Genomic DNA, 13,352 nt, shown 5'->3' on the forward strand with positions numbered 1-13,352 from the left:
ATTTGTGGCATTTTTGTTTCCTATTGCTGTCTTGTCTTTTCTGCCTAGAGAAGTTCCTTTAGTATTTGTTGTAAGGCTGGTTTAGCATTGCTGAATTCTCTCAGCTTTTGCTTATCTGTGAAGGTTTTGATTTCTCCTTCAAATCTGAATGAGAGCCTTGCTGGGTGGAGTAATCTTGGTTGGAGGTTTTTTCCTTTCATCATGTTAAGTATATCATGCCACTCCCTTCTGGCCTGCAGAGTTTCTGCTGAAAAATCTGATGATAACCTTATTGGGGTTCCCTTGTATGTTATTTATTTCTTTTCCCTAGCTGCTTTCAAGATTTTTTTCTTTGTCTTTAATTTTGGTCAGTTTGATTAATATGTGTCTTGGTGTATTCCTCCTTAGGTTTATTTTATATGGTACTCATTGTGCTTCCTGGATTTGAGTGAGTGGTTCCTTTCCCATGTTAGGGAAGTTTTTGGCTATTATCTCTTGGAGTATTTTTTCTGTCCCCTTCTCTCTCTTTTTTCCTTCTGGCACCCCTATAATATGGATGTTGTTGCGTTTCACATCATCCCAGAGTTCTTTGAGACTCTCTTCATTTGTTTTCAGTCTTTTTCCTCTTTTCTGTTCTGCATCCGTAATTTCTACTAATCTGTCCTCCACCTCGCTTATTTGTTCTTCTGCATCCTGTCTTCTGCTGTTAGCTGCTTCTAGTGAATTTTTTATTTCAGTTATTATATTTTGCATCTCTTCTTGTTTAAGTTTTATATCTTGTATCTCTTCACTCAGTGTTTCCTGTAAGCTATCCATCTTTGCCTCAAGTTTATTTCCAATGTCTTGCATAACCTTCAGCATCAACAGTCTAAAGTCTTTTTCCTGGAGGCTGAGAATTTCTTCATCACTTAGCTGATTTTCTGGGGTTTTTCATTTCTCCCTCATCTGAGTTATAGTTCTCTGTCTTCATTTTTATAGGTTTTTGGTGTGGTGTGGTGACCTTTTTACAGATAATAGAGTTGTAGCCTCTCTTACTTCTGGTGTCTGCCCCCCTTGTGGCTGAAGTCGGTATGGGGGGGCTTGCTGTAGGCTTCCTGGTGGGAGGGGCTGATGCCTGCCCACCAGTAGGTGGAGCTGATTCTAATCCCTCTGGTGGGTGGAGCTTAGTCTCTGGATGGGATTAGAAGTGGGTATGTGCCTGAGGGATCTTTAGGTAGCCTGTTTACTGAGGGGTGGGGCTGTGATCCCATCTGGATTGTTGTTTGCCCTGGGGCTTCTCAGCACTGACTGATGGGTGGGGCCAGGTTTTCTCAAAATGGCCACCTCTAGAGAAATGCATGCTGCTGAATATTCCTGAGAGCTTTGCTTTCAATATCCTTCCCTCACAACAAGCCACATTCACCCCTGTTTTCCCAGGATGTCCTCCAAGAACTGCAGTCAGGTTTGACTCAGATTTCCATGGAGACTTTGCTTTGCCCTGGAACCCAGTACACGTGAAAGTCTGTGTGCACCTTTTAAGAATAGGGTCTCCGTTTCCCCCAGTCCCATGGAGCTCCTGCGCACAAGCCCCACTTGCCTTCAATGCCAGATGCTCCAGGGACTCTTTCTCCAAGTGCCAGATCCCCACACCTGAGAGTTTGATGTGGGGCTCAGAACTCTCACTCCTGTAGGTGAGTCTCTGTGAACCAGTTAGTTTCCAGTCTGTGGGGCTTCCCACCCAGGAGGTATGGGGTTGTTTATATCATGAAATCGCCCCTCCTACCTCTTGATGTGTTCTCCTCTTTTTCTTCTTGAGTAGGATATCTTTTTTAAGGTTTCTGGTTCATTTGGGTGGAGACTGCTCCAGCCTTTAGTTGTGAATTTTGTTGTTTTTAGGAGAGAAGTTGAGCTCTAGTCCTTCTATTCCACCATCTTAATCCCATCTTCCCCTCTTCGCATCTTTAGAGGACTTTGACTCAAATCAGAGACTGGCTTTTCACCTGTGCACACCTAGAAGCCCTGGAACATCTGCTTTGTTACCAGGTTAGATGTGGCTCTGTGCCACCAAGCCCTGATATACAGTAAATTTAACTGGGTTTCCATAGCTCATGAGACCCTAAAGCTAATATTTCACTTTTGCAGTATTTTTTTCACAAGGTCTGATTTTTAAAAATTTTTTTATATTTTTAGGGCTGCACTTGGGAGGTTCCCAGGCTAGAGGTGGAATTGGAGCTGTAGCTGTCAGCCTACACCACAGCCACAGCAACGTGGGTTCCAAGCCACATTTGTGCCTACAACACAGCTCATGGCAATGCTGGATCCTGACCCACTGAGTGAAGCCAGGGATTGAACCTGTGTCCTCATGGATAATAGTTGGGTGCATTAACTGCTGAGACACGACAGGAACTCTTGAATTTGTTTTGCGTTTGTTCTCCCTTCTGGCCTTATTGTTAAAGCTCTGATGTGCAGCTGAACATTATACTGGACACTTCTGTAGTGGTGTCTTGGTTATGAAGCTACATCTAGGAAATCTTACAACAGCCTAGATATCGGCCAGAGACATTCAGGAAGTAGAAATGGAGTTGTGAAAGTTTTTTATTTCTTTTTTAAAAACAGCATTATTGAAATATAATTTACATACCATATAATTCACCATTTAAAGTCTGTAGTGCAATGGATTTTAGTATATTTAGAGTTGTGTAACCATGACCACAATTAATTTTAGAACATTTCACAATCCCCAAAAGAAACCCTGTTTCACTAGCAATCACTCTCATGTCCCCTCCCACAGACTCCTAACCCTAGGCAACCATTAATCTACTTTCCGTTTCTATAAATTTGCCGTAAATGGAATCATGCAGTATATACTCTCTTGCAATAGACTTCTTCCACTTACCATCATGTTTTCAAGGTGCATCTACATTGTAGCACATATTAATATGTCATTCCTTTGGTTGCTAAACAATATTCTGTTGTACAAATACTACATTTTTGTTTATTGGTTGATGAGTATTTGATTATTTCTACTTCTTGGCGATATGGAATAATATGATGAATGTTCAGAGGCCAGTTTTTGTGTGGACAATGGTTTTCATTTCTCTTGGGTATGTACCTTCAAGTGGAATTGTTTGGTCCTGTAATAACCCCATGTTTAACATTTGAGGAATTGCTAATCTGTTTTTCAGAAAGGTTGCATCATTCTTACCACCCACCAGCAGTGCATGAGTGTTCCAGTGTCTCCATATCCTTACCAACATTTCTTGTTGTGCCTTTTTTTGATGATAGTCATCTTAGTGGGTATGGAGTGGTATCTTATTGTGGCATTATTTTGCTTTTACAATTTTCTTTTACTTTTGTAAAAATGCCCCAGTCTCCAAAATTATGTTTTCTGAATCATTGTGATAACAGCAATGCCAGTATAAAGGAAGTCATATTGAGACATAACTGTATTGTGAAAGTATGGAAATAATAAAGTAGCAATGAGCCCTCTATAGAGAAGCAGAGTTTTTTAGAGTAAGTGTTGGTTTTAGTTTCAGATGTTCATTAAAGATTCTAATGTTGTGATTGATGCTGTAGTCCTGAATGTTGCATTAGATAATTTATAATAAATGACTTCATTTATCTACTAAGATCTAAGGAGTTCAGAAACATTCTCAAAATCTCATCTGTCAAGTTCACAGTGGTCTAGGTTAATGTTATCTCTTCTATTTTGGAAAGGACTATCAGAAGGGAATTGAGTTGTTGGGTATTACCTGGCAGATGAGTGGTGAGGACTTATCTCTTGATCCTTAATGTTAATTTAGGAAGTAATCAGTTCTCAGAATCAGGAGGGACTTTGGATGTCATGTATCTGTCATTCAGGATAAGAATTCCCACAGTAACATACATGATTGAATACTTGCAAGGACACGGAAGTTCTTCACGTGTAAAGCTGCCCATTCTGTTATCGGCAGTTCTGACACATTTTTATTTTTTATACTGAGACACCTTCTGCATCCATGTCCTTTCTACCCACAGCTACTTGTTCTGCCCTCTAGAACCATGAAGAATTAAAGGACATTAAAGGTGTTCAATGAATATATGTTGCATGATTGAAGTTATTATCTGAATTATTTATAGTAGGTATTCTTATATTGCTTTTATAATTTAAAATAAAAAGGAAAAGCAAAAAATAAAAACTAACCTTTGCATTTAATTACACACACACACACACACACATACACTACTCTACCATTCTGCACTTTTGTTCCTCTTTCTTTTTCTTGTGTCTATATATTTGTTGGTTTTAATATGATTACAGAAATTATATGTTATATTATAGAAAATTCATAAAAATTTAAAAAGAAAAATTGTATTTTTAAGCAAATTTATTTCGTACTCTTACTTTATCAATGTCATTTGCTCACCGAGTGTGAGATTTTTAGTGGCTATATAGTATTCCATGCTACAGATACACTCTATTTAGCCATTTAGGTGCTTTCAATTTTTTATTTTTTGGCTGCATTCACAGCATGCAAAAGTTCCTGGGCCAGGGATCAAACCTGTGCCATAGCGGTGACTCGAGCCACAGCAGTGACAGCACCAGATCTTAACCTGCAAAGCCATCAGGGAACTCCTGGGCACTTTCAAATTTTAAAGAGAAGTAACATCTCTCTCTGAGTATTTTATCCAAATGAACCACACCTGTTACCTTAAAACCACCTCATTTGCCCTTTTGCCTCTGGCTTGTTTTGCTGTTGGGTACACCCTGGTTTGCCAATCTTTCTCTTCAGATGAGATGCGGTTCCCAGAACAGAGCACTTGATCCAAACAGAGGATGATGAGTGTGGAGTTTCGGTGAACCATTACATTTTTTGAACACTACACTTTTATTTATGCAAACCAAAATGTCAATTGTTTTTCTTATTGTGGCCTTTTATTGGGCTTCTAGGAGCACAGATCTGCCCAGCCTTACACAGTTCAACTTTGTTCCTTATTTCCAATGTCTCTGGCTATTTCTTTGTGGCCTGTTCATTTGAATTCTCACATATCTCCATTTCTACTCCGCTGTGGATGTTTTGTCCCCATGCGGTGGCCAGCCCCCTCACTTGGTCTGGCAGATCCTTTTTCACACCAACAATTTGCATTGCTTTAAAAATATTCTCGATATAAGTCTAAGTGATTAAAGGCAAACAGCTTTTCTTACTTGAAAAGCCTTTGCTTCCCAGTGGATGAAAGTAAGGAAGCTCAATGATATATGAGGTTCTAGAACTCATCTGTCTTCCTTCCATTTTGCAACTCAGGAGCTAACCTCAGAGATTAAATAATGGACTTCATTGACTTCAGTGCACCTGCTACTGCACGTGTATATTCATCCTCTCTCATATGGTCAGACATGACTCGCTAAGCAGCTTCCAGAGTAAAAATGGTGACATGAATAATTCTGCCCAGAAATAAGGTCAACCTTGTTCTCCTGAGAGCTGCACTGGGAGCAAGGAGGAAAGAGCTGCATAAACCTTGTACCTTGAAGAACTGTGAAGCTCTGTCCTCCTTTCCCCCAGTGCTTACACACCCAAGGAATGAAACAAAGGACTAGAATATTTTTTTAAATCTAGGTTTTTGTGGGAAAGCGGGAGCATGCTTTGAGTAAAAGATGGCTTCCAGGTAAAACTATCCTTGCAAAAACTCAAGAATTACATAAATGAATAAAATCAGGATATATACAAACAAAAGTATTAACAGTGATTTTTTTAAATTAATGATTGGATGGGTTATTTTTTGCTTTTTTCACCTAGAGTTTAAAATTTTTTCGGTGGTAAGCTTCTATTATAATTGCAATATAAAAATTTAATTCATTTTTTTTATATTTCTTATATATATATTTTTTCAATTGAAAAACAGAGGTTTTTTTTTTCCCCTACCTTGTGATAAATTATTGGGATGAGAAGTAAATTTGGGTGGGAAACTGGACAAATTAACTTCAAAGTTTGCTCCAGCCCCTAAGGCTTTCTGAAGTTATCATCAAATTCAGTCAGCAAAATAGATGGCAAACCATGACCCAGAGCAAATCATAATTTTTAGGGCTTGAAATTATGAATACTGGAAACCTTTCTACCTAGCTAAAGTGAAAAAGCAACATTACTTATAAGCCTACAGACAAGGCTGAGAGTCAGCTGGTTGCATGTGTATGGAGATGCTGGTTGTTGACATTGTGAAATACTTCTGTTCCTGTTGCTTTGAGACCCTCAGTGCCTCCCCCCTGCCTCACCCACCCCTGCCTGTCCCCTGAGAATTTCTCCCAACTTCATGCTCCATCACAAAAGGGGTAATGCCTGGAATGGCAACAGACTTCCAGGACTGTGATTTTTGTTTTCCTGTGCCATTGCTAAAAATTTTGAAGTCACCCCTAGAATACATGGGTGCCTCATGGAGCCCCAGATATAGCACCAGATCCAGGTTCTTGGAAGCTGTCAGTCCTTTCCTCTATCCTTCATACTCCTTTTTGGCCTTCAAGTTCACGTGACAGAAATAGGACATTTAACAGTTCTAGGAATTTTTACCTTATGGATCTGGTCACTTGAAGAGGCTGATCTTTCTCCCTCCCTTCTTTCCTTCCAACTCCAAATGTCCAGGGAAAGTGAATGTCCAGTCTTCAGTCATATGCCCACTCCTGTGCCATGCATTTATGGCCCTACATAGGGGGTGGATCAGAATGCCCAACCATGGCTTTTCCCATTAAAACCACATGGATGGAGGGGTAGATACTTCCAGGTAAAATGTAGAAGTTTTCCAGAAATTGGAAAGTAGGGCATAAAACACAAGGTCCTTGGCACATAGCTACTTCTCAACCTTCCCTTAATTTGGTACTCTTTATCCAACAATCTCATGTCTCCATAAAAAATTCTCTAATTAGTCATATACCATAGCTTATAATCTTCATACATAAAACTCAAAAGGTTTTAATTCTTATTTTATACACATTTTAAACAGACTTGCTTACCAGTTTCTATGTCTAAGGCAGATTAGAAGTGGAAACTGAGAAGGGGCAATGAGAAAATAGGCAAGCTTGCTAGGATAAAATATGAATGTGTGTGTGTGTGTATGAGTGTGTGTGTATGTGTGGGTAATACATGTATATTCAGGCATAATGACTGAGGAATGCAAAAGATGAAATTATATTGGGGCCATTTTTTTCCATAAAATTTTTACATATTTAAATAACTCAGAAAGTCATCACTGCCAAAAAGTTAGCATATAATTATTGATTTTCATTTTAGTAACTAGAATCCTTGATTTTATTTTTATTTATTTATTAATACTCAATGAATTTATTACATTTGTAGTTGTACAATGATCATCACAATCCAGTTTTATAGGATTTCCATCCCACACCCCCAGCGCATCCCCCACCCCCCAATCCGTCTCCTTTGGCAACCATAAGTTTTACAAAGTCTGTGAGTCAGCATCTGTTCTCCAAAGAAGTTCTTTGTGTCCTTTTTTCAGATTCCACATGTAAGTGATAGCATTTGATGTTGGTGTCTCATTGTCTAACTGACTTCACTTAGCATGATAATTTCTAGGTCCATCCATGTTGCTAAAAATGCTGGTATTTCGTTCCTTTTAATGGCTGAGTAATATTCCATTGTGTTAATGCACCACATCTTCTTGATCAACTCTTCTGTCAGTGGACATTTAGGTTGTTTCTATGTCTTGGCTATTGAGAATAGTGCTGCAGTGAACATCGGAGTACATGTGTTTTTGTGAGTCATGGTTTTCTCTGGGTAGATACCCAGGAGAGGGATTTGTTGGATCAAATGGTAGTTCTATGTTTAGTTTTCTGAGGAATCTCCATACTGTTTTCCACAGAGGTTGCACCACTTTACAATCCCACCAACAGTGTACTAGTGTTCCTTTTTCTCCACACCCTTTCCAGCACTTAACTGTTTGTAGACTTTTTGATGATGGCCATTCTGACTGGTGTAAGGTGGTATCTCATAGTGGTTTTGATTTATATTTCTCTAATAATGAGTGATGTTGAACATCTTTTCATGTGTTTTTTGTCCATCCATATGTCTTCTTTGGAGAACTGTCTGTTTAGATCATCTGCCCATTTTTTTAATGGGTTTTTTTTTTTTTTTGGTATGGAGCTGCAGAAGGTGTTTATAAATTTTGGAGATTAATCTCTTGTCAGTCCTTTCATAACTTTAAAATCTTTGATTTTAAAAGGTGAAATTATGTTTAATATATCCTGTTTAAGAAGGCAGAGAGGAAGGTCCCATTGTGGCTCAGCAGTAATGAGCCCGACTAGTATTGTTGAGGATGTGGGTTCAATCCCTGGCCTCTGTTAGTGAGTTAAGGATCTGGCATTGCCCTGAGCTGTGGTGTATGTTGCAGATGCAGCTCAGATCTAGTGTGGCTGTGGCCGTGGCTTAGGCCAGCAACTACAGCTCCAATTTGACCCCTAGCCTGCAACTTCCACATGCTGCTGGTGTGGACCTAAATAGCCAAAAAAAAAGAAAAAGAAAAAGGCAGAGAAAATTGCAATGCATTGATGAAAGAAAATAATAAATGTATGAGTGGGGGGGTCCTTGATATCTAAAGACATGGGCTTTAGGTGGCTAGAAAATTATTATTCAGCAGTGACAGATGAGTACAGAAAGCTGTATATTTGATATCATCAATTAAGTAGCCCAAAATCTAACTGTATTTTTCTCTTGAGTATGGGTGGGTTATCTTGGACATGTCTTTACCAATTCCTCTTCCATAAATGGGATAATTACAATTTGATCATCAGAGTAGAAGAGCTTATATGTGAAAATCCTTTGAGATTTTTGAAGTCAAATGATGTGAAATAAAAATCTATTTGGGGAGTTCCCATTGTGGCTCAGCAGGTTCAGAACCAGACATAGTCTCCATGAACATGTGGGTTTGATCCCTGGCCTCATTTAGTGTGTTAAGGATCTAGTGTTGCCATGAGCTCTGGTGTAGGTCACAGACGTGGCTTGGATCTCATGTTGTTGTGGCTGTGGCATAGGCTGGCAGCTGCAGCTCCAGTTCGATCTCTGGCCAAGGAAATTCCATATGCCATGGGCGCAGCCATAAAAAAGAAAAAAAATCTATTTTGGTTTTCACAAGAGCTGTTGTATTGGTGACAGATTTTTTAAAATTAATTAATTAATTAATTTTTTTTTTTTGGTCTTTTTGTCTTTTCTAGGGCCACACCCAAGGTGTAAGGAGGTTCCCAGGCTAGGGGTCTAATTGGAGCTGTAGCTGCCAGCCTACGCCAGAGCCACAGCAATGTGGGATCTGAGCTGTGTCTGCGACCTACACCATAGCTCACGGCAACCCACTGAGTGGGTTAAGGAACCCACTGAGCAAGGCCAGGGATTGAACCCACAAGCTCATGGTTCCTAGTCGGATTCATTAACCACTGTGCCACAACAGGAACTCCCAGATTTATTTCTGATGAAAAAAACATCAAGGCGAATGGATCATTCTGCTTTGGGTCTTTATGAGTCCATTTGAAAGCATCATTTACTTAGATCAGAACTTTATTGGGCACTTGTCATATGATTTCTATTCATTACTTCATTTTTTAGTAGTTTGCAACTCTAGATTGCATATCTTTTATGAAGTTGGATTGATAGTTTTATTTCATAAGCTGTAGTTATTCAAATAATGTTTTCTCCTACTTCTGGTTATAAAATACTAATGCCTCACAAAATTCAAATTACAGGGAAAATGGTCACTTATAATCCCATTCCCTAAGCAACTACCATATCAATATATATTTTTATGAAGTTATGTTCGATGTTGTAATTCCTCTTTTTTTTCATATTGCTATTTGTTATTCTCACCATTCGTAATTGGCATCTCTAAATGTAAATAAAATTCTATTGTGTGAATGTACTAAAATAATGGAATAACCATTTCAATATTTTTGGATATTTAGTTTGCTATCTCTCCCTCTTCTCTGTAATAAAAAGTGCATCCCTCCCCCCTTTTCCAGATTGTGTAGTTCTGGATATTCATGAAATTCTAAGTTCCTGCAGTGTCCATAGCCTGCCTCTGAGGAAGGTAGTCACTGACAATTCCTTCTTCATGGTTGTCACATTCTAAGCCAGGTGACTTTGACGTTCTTACAGGCACTAATGGGCTGGGAGTCTGTGTCTATTGGGACCAAAGGCAGACTTATCATGTCAGAAAGACTAGCTTTGCAAGACTCTGCCAGATAGTGAGGCACCATATTGGATGGGGTCAAACTGACCCTGTTATTTCCTCTTCCTTGGTAAGTCTAAGTGAGAGATACGCAGAGAAGCCAGGATGACCTGGCTACGCTTTGGGAGAGGGGGGATAAAAGGTTTCCAGGACACAAAAGTCATCGGTTTACCAAAGCTACCACTATGTTCTGAATAATGATGGACTGTGTTTCTTGTTTGGCATGAGGCATGGTGTACTTGCCAGTGTCAGCAGGCTGGGATCCAGAACACAGTCCAGCGTCTGAGGTGTCATCCAGGCCCACCTCACTTCCTCATGGAAGTGAACTCCCACTCCCAAATATTATTTTTTCTTCTTTTGGATGACTTTCTTGGGAAGAATTACCCCAAGTGGAATTGAGGAATATAAATACTTATATGGCTCTAGATAGATAATGTCACATTACTCAGTACCAGTGTTTCTGAGGAATTGTCCCTGGATCTTCTCTTGTTCTCTGTTTTCTCTCTGAATCATCCATCCTCTCATCAATCCCCATGGCTATGAAGACTGCCAAGTTTCAGACACCCTTCAATTGTAAGGCTCACCATTATTTTATAAATTGTAGAAGTCAATATGTCCTTAGTTAGGTTGGCATGTTGCTTTCTTATCACTTAAAATTTTTATTTTATAATTTTTGAAAGAGCTTTTTTAGACGTGTGTGTATCTCTAAAGAAAGTACAGATGCAATATATTTTTTTAATATATTACTTAAGATTTTTCAGAATCCAACTCTTCAGAGCTACTTTTTGACTCAAATTCATCTTTATTTTTGTTTTCCATCACATCTCCCTTGTTCCATCAAGAGTATTGTTAAATCAGCATTTCCTTAAAGAATTCTTGACTAACGTCTCTAACATTTTGTTTGAAGTCGTTGACAGCCATTTTAAAAGTTCTGATGTTGGCCCTTTCTTAACCTTACCAAAATCTGTTAACAGGAGGTCTTCAGAAAATAATTAGGACTCATATACCACCCTCAAATATTCCTTTTGTTTTGATAACTGAAATGTTCAGGGGCCACATTTGTCCAGTCTGGCCACCTGGACATGCGTAGGCAATGCATGTGTTGCCTGATGACAACAAGGATACGATACGATCGTTATAAAACACATCTCAATTTCAGAGATGTTAAAATTATACACACACACACACAAACACACACACACAAGCTTGTGATCCCCAAATCTATAATTGCAGCCCAGCTCTATATAAAACCATGACAGAGCTCTCTTTGGATGATTCCCATAAACCTCAAATGTAAATGCATCTGTATTTGTATTTGTTTCTCATGGCTGCTGTAAAAAATTTCCATAAGCTTAGTGTTTTAAAACAACTGAATTATATTATTTTAAAGTTCTAGGGGTCAGGAGTCCTACAGAGGTCTCATTGGGCTCAAATCAAGGTTTCAGCAGGGCTGTGTTCATTCTGGGAGCTCTAGGGGAGAATGCATTTCTTGCCTTCTGCAGCTTGTGAAGACCAGCCACATTTCGTGGCTTGTAGCCTCTTCTGTCTTTAAAGCCAACAATGGCCCATCTTTCTCACATCATATCACTGTGACCCTCACTTTCCTGCCTCCATCTTCCACTTAAAAGGACATTTGTGATTACATTGGACCCATTCAGATAGTCCAGGATAATCTCATCTCAAAATCCTTAATCTGATCCCATTCACAAAGTCCTTTCTGTGTGGAAGGTTACATTTTTACAGGGAATTAGGATGTAAACATTTTGGAGGTGGGAGCCATTATTCTACCTACAGCAATGTCCAAAACCAAATTCATGATGTTTCTCCCTGATCACATTTGCTCCTCCTCCCATCTTTTCCATCTCAATGATTTAAAGCACAACCTATCAGTTGCCCATCTCAGAAACCTAGACATCATCCTAACATCCTCCCTCTTACTCATGTCCACATCCAGTCCAAAAGTTCCTCCTTCCTTCCTCTGAGAGAGCATATCAGTCTGCTTGGTTCATCATCCGCTGTCACTATCCTGGGCCAGGTCCTCATCATAGTCTCTTACTGTTTCACTGCTTGTGCCTCCCAACCAGCCTCTCCCAACCAGAAATGATATATCCCCAAACCTCCTGGAGTGAAATTTTTGAGCAGAAGCTTTACATTCTCTCCAGCATTACATGCAGCTGGGGAGAAGATGCACACACCGTAAAATGCCAAAGGTGGACGTATGGTAGCGCTTTGCAGATTGCAGAGCACTCACGCAGTCGTGCCACAGTTAATCAGCTCCACATGAGTCGGGTACTGTTCTCCTTGCTACGAAGTAAAATGACTTAGACTCAGGTTTTGAAACAAAGCTTCCTGCCTTTCTCCACTGGGTTCACTGTCATTTCAAATTCCACACGTTCAAAGACAATTCCTCCTCCGATGCCCCTGGTTCTGTCATGGAGCCCCTCCCCTCTGACTCACCCACCTTCACATTTACCCTTAACTTCCTCCCCTCCGAGCTCACATCTAGCTAGACGCTGAGACTGGTTGAAATTTCTTTTGAAATATCTCTGGCCTCTGTTCCCACAGTCCCCAGTGTAGCCAGAATGTCCTGGTTTACCTTCCTGCTGAGCTAATTCAGCTGCCTTGTTCCTAGTCTAACTTCATCCTATATATCACCGCCAGAAATAGAGTCTGAAAACATCCTTTTAAAATATCACTCCTGAGGTCAAAATCCTGCAGTGGCTCCTTATTTTCTGTCATATTAACCACAAGCCTCTCTCTCAGTGTCACTTTAAAGATCTGCCTTAAGTGGACCCCTCCCTGTCAAGGTTCTGTAATTCCCACAGCTGTCTGGCCTTGTGTTGTAGACAGGTGTCCACCTCGGTTATTCTTTTCATGTGTCTGCCCCCGTCAACACCTCGCGGGAAAGCCTTCCCTGCTCCCTCGTTCCTTTCCAAATCTTGTTCTCCTTTAACACCTGACTTAACTCACCCCATACTTGATACCTTCACTCATAACCAATCCTCAGGGATCCTCTAATGTACAGAGCACGTGAAGACTTGGCAACCAGATGCCTCATGTGTGTGTGTTCTCTCTCTCACATATCACTCTCGTCTCTTTCAACCATTCTACAGCCAACTTGAGAGGAAGGCCTAAGTTTTCTGTTTTCTTCTTGCCACACATAAGTACTACATTTATTTTGACTGATTCCTTTAGTT

Source organism: Phacochoerus africanus, chromosome 9 (assembly GCF_016906955.1).
Source record: "Phacochoerus africanus isolate WHEZ1 chromosome 9, ROS_Pafr_v1, whole genome shotgun sequence".
Taxonomy (NCBI): Eukaryota; Metazoa; Chordata; class Mammalia; order Artiodactyla; family Suidae; genus Phacochoerus; species Phacochoerus africanus.